Raw genomic sequence first — 4,110 nt, 5'->3', positions numbered from 1 at the left:
TGAATTTCAACTTGCCCCTCGATCTCATTCGGCGTCATTGACCAACTGAATCACGTCTTTATTTTCTCCCAAATTCGCACCTAAAAGCGTGTCTGTGCCATGGAGAAGAATCACTGGAGCATTGTCTTCTCTCTCTTTCGTTTTCAGCGCCTCACTTAATTGAAACTTCTTCTTCTTCCACTTCTACTTCTTCTTCGTGATTATCACTCTGTTTTTCGTCGCACCCATTTCAGAACAACAACCAGAGACATGATTTTTACACACACAACTATAGTTCTTCTTTTCCCACTGTTCTTCATTTCTCGTTTCCCTCCTTTGTCCTCACAGGCAGCGAGTTCCATCACACCAGGCAACTTGATTAGAGCCGGACCAGACCCTGACACTTTACTCTCAGATGGACTCAATTTCGAACTTGGATTCTTCAGTAAAGGTAACAACAGCTCCTTGAGATACGTTGGAATTTGTTACTACAGAATTCCCCAACCAGAAATCGTATGGGTTGCGAACAGGGACAAGCCCATCAATGGCAGAGTAGGGTTATCAAAATTGGAAATGATGGCAATTTAGTCATCTTCGATGGGGATAAGAATCAAGTGTGGTCGTCGAGCAATGTATCGAACCCCAATAATCACACAGAAGCTGTTCTTCGAGATGATGGAAACCTTGTTCTTTCCTCCACGGATGATGCAAAAGAAATATGGAAAAAGCTTTGATCATCCAACTGACACGTTTCTTCCTAATATGACTATACCAGTGAATCCTTCAAAGGGTGAGATTCGATCTTTTGTGTCATGGAAATCAAGCACAGATCCTGCTCGAGGAAATTTCTCAATGGGAATTGACCCACGAGCATCGACCCAGATAGTGATTTGGGAAGGAGATAAAAGGAGGTGGAGAAGTGGTATTGGGACGGAAGAATATTCACAGGAGTTTCCAACATGACAGGAAATTATCTCTATGGATTCAAACTCAACACTGATGCAAATGGAGGAAGGCATTTAACTTATACCCCACTGAACATCGCTGACAAGGTGAGGTTTCAGATAGGTTGGGATGGGCTTGAGAGACAGTTTAAGTGGAACGAGGGTGAGAAAAATTGGATCAGAACACAGGAAGAGCCATAACAAATGTGAGATTTATGACAAGTGTGGGAGTTTTGCAGAATGCAGCTTGCTTTCTCCAATGACATGTGTTTGCATAAGAGGGTTCGAGCCGAAGGAAGTGGATCAGTGGACTAGAAGTAATTGGTCTGGTGGGTGTAAGAGGATGACACCATTGATGGCTGAGAGAAACAATAACAGCAATAATGCAACAGAAGTGGATGTCGAAGAAGATGGTTTCTTGCAGCTGCAATGCAGGAAGTTGCCGGATTCTGCGAGCTTGGTCAATCCTCAGAACAAGGGAGATTGTGAGAGTTATTGCTTGCAGGATACGAATTGTACTGCATATGCTTATGTTAATGGAATTGGATGCCTGATTTGGCATGGAGAGCTACTTGATATTAAGCACTTCGAAAATGGAGGAGGAAATACACTCTATATTCGCCTTGCTCATTCTGATTTAGGTAAGGTAAAATAATCCTATAGTGTGATTCAGAACTTTTTTCTTGATGGGATAGGTCTTTCTCCTTATGATCAATCAAGTTTTGTTTGGAAAAAGTAACTATATCAGTCAATCTTCTTCAAAGTTTTCAATCTAGGAGAATAGCTCAGGCATTTCTGTTGCAGATAATGTAAGTTTAAATTTGTCTTAGTGTGGTAAAAATATTTTAAGATTTGTTCTCATGATTGAATTGATTGATCTTGAAGAAATTTCACCATCTCAACAGTCAATAGATCCAATGATTTCTCTTCTGTTAATTTTATTGTCAAAAAAAAAAGATGAAAAAAGAGGATACCACTTTTTAATGTAAGAATCTCAGATAACAACTTGCTAGTTTCTTTGATAGCCAGGTTGTGAATGTTGTATCTGAATTGTTTATCTGCAAATACAGGTGATGGGAAGAAAAAGATCAAGATTGTGGTAGTATTTGTTATTGTATTGGGGTTAATCTGCCTTGGAATCTCTCTCTGGCTGGTGTGGAGGTTCAAGGGAAGAAAAGGTAAAACATTCATTTCCCAGATTATTTTTTCCTCCTTGATGGAATAATTTATATATATATATATATGCTTCTCTTGCTATTCTACTCATGTATGTTTCTCCTTCTTTCTTTCTGTTTCTGCCAGCTGTTGCTGCAGCTTCATGCTGTAAGATGAGTGATATTCCGGTTTTTTGATACTACAAGAAGCAGGAGTAGACAAGTTTCAGCAGAATTTTCAGGATCAGCTGAACTGAGTTTGGAAGGTCATGAACTAAGTGGACCAGAATTGCCATTGTTCCAATTTGATTGATTGTATTGCAATAGCCACAGACAATTTCTCAGAGGAAAACAAGCTTGGGCAAGGAGGTTTTGGCCAGTCTACAAGGTAAAAAGGCTTTCTGTTGAGCTTCCTTTTCAGAACATAAGGTTAAATAAAATCTGATCAAGTTTTCTTCATTCATTTTAATAGGGAAAGCTTCGTGGGGAGGAGCAAATTGCTGTCAAGAGGCTTTCAAGAAAATCTGGGCAAGGTCTAGAGGAGTTCAAGAATGAGATGATGCTAATTGCCAAACTACAACACAGAAACCTTGTTAGACTATTAGGATGCTCCATTCAAGGAGATGAGAAGTTGTTGGTATATGAATATATGCCAAACAAAAGCTTGGATTGCTTTTTATTTGGTTTGTTTCTCTCTACTTTGCCCAGTCTTTATATTTTTTCTGCATTTTTAGAATTATTGGACCATTTCATGATATATGGATTGTTCTTTAAGTTATTTTGTACTTTCTGGTGTAGATCCTGTCAAACAACTACAACTAGACTGGAAAAAACGCTTTGAAATCATTGAAGGGATTGCAAGAGGGCTGCTTTATTTGCATCGAGATTCAAGGCTTCGAATCATTCACCGAGATTTAAAAGCAAGCAACATTCTTTTGGACGAAGATATGATCCCAAAAATTTCAGACTTCGGGCTAGCAAGGATATTTGGAGGAGGTCAAAGTGAGGCAAATACCACTAGAGTGGTTGGCACATAGTAAGCACGCTTTAATTTTCTCTTCAAACCATACCTTCTCTTATAATTTCTCACTTAGAATAGAACTAGGCTAACCTCATATAAAACCATGCACTTGCAGTGGCTATATGTCCCTGAATATGCAATGGAAGGTCTATTCTCAGTTAAATCTGATGTCTATAGTTTTGGCGTGTTATTACTTGAGATTATAAGCGGTCGCAAGAACACTAGCTTTCGTCATTCAGATGACTCAAGTCTCATAGGATATGTGAGTAATTCTTGTTCAAAACTATTTACAAACTTTTGAAGTTGCTGGCATGTTTCTTTCAAGTGCAAGTCTGAAGTACATGCTTTGTGATGGGATGTACGCAGGCATGGCATCTCTGGAACGAACAAAGAGCGATGGAGTTGTCAATCCTTCGATTCAAGATTCATGTACAAAGAACAAGGTTTTGAGATGCATACACATAGGGATGTTGTGTGTGCAGGATTCAGCAGCTCATAGACCAACCATGTCTTCTGTGGTGTTGATGCTTGAGAGTGAAACAACCAATCTTCCTTTGCCAAGACAACCTTTGCTTACGTCTATGAGAAGAAGATCAGAAGACAGAGATTTTTACGTGGAAGGTCTTGATGTTTCCTGAATGAACTTACGGTACAATGGTGGTTGGAAGATAGACCTAATTAATTAACTGCATGGTTTTTCACTTCCCAAGTCTTTTGTATCAGTTTTGTTTGCTTTTCCACTTTTTCTCTGCAAACAAATGCAAGGTACATAGACATATAGTTTCTTTCAGACTGTGCTTTTGAGTCTTTTGTATATATTTATCCATTTTTGACACTATTTAAGAATTTTATGAAAATGAAGTGCTGGTTTCATTTTTTTATACGTTATGCTATACATAGCGCGTGTGTAAAAAATCAAGGAAGAACTTTGGAGTTTAAGAATACTTATGAAAATACTTACAAACTATTTCCTTCATGCCAAATTATAAGGCAATTTAAAGATATTTAATGG

The 4,110-nt window shown here is 38.4% G+C and overlaps 1 pseudogene; it reads left to right on the top strand.

Annotated features, from left to right (window-relative positions):
- Positions 1 to 327: 327 nt before the first annotated feature.
- On the top strand, positions 328 to 3,741 carry LOC129300982 (G-type lectin S-receptor-like serine/threonine-protein kinase B120; annotated as a pseudogene).
- The last annotated feature ends 369 nt before the right edge of the window (positions 3,742 to 4,110 follow it).

The sequence above is a fragment of the Prosopis cineraria genome, unplaced genomic scaffold, assembly GCF_029017545.1.
Source record: "Prosopis cineraria cultivar Desert tree isolate PC_DT_omini unplaced genomic scaffold, ASM2901754v1 PC1835, whole genome shotgun sequence".
NCBI classification, from domain to species: Eukaryota; Viridiplantae; Streptophyta; class Magnoliopsida; order Fabales; family Fabaceae; genus Prosopis; species Prosopis cineraria.
This window is presented reverse-complemented; position numbering and strand designations above follow the sequence as displayed.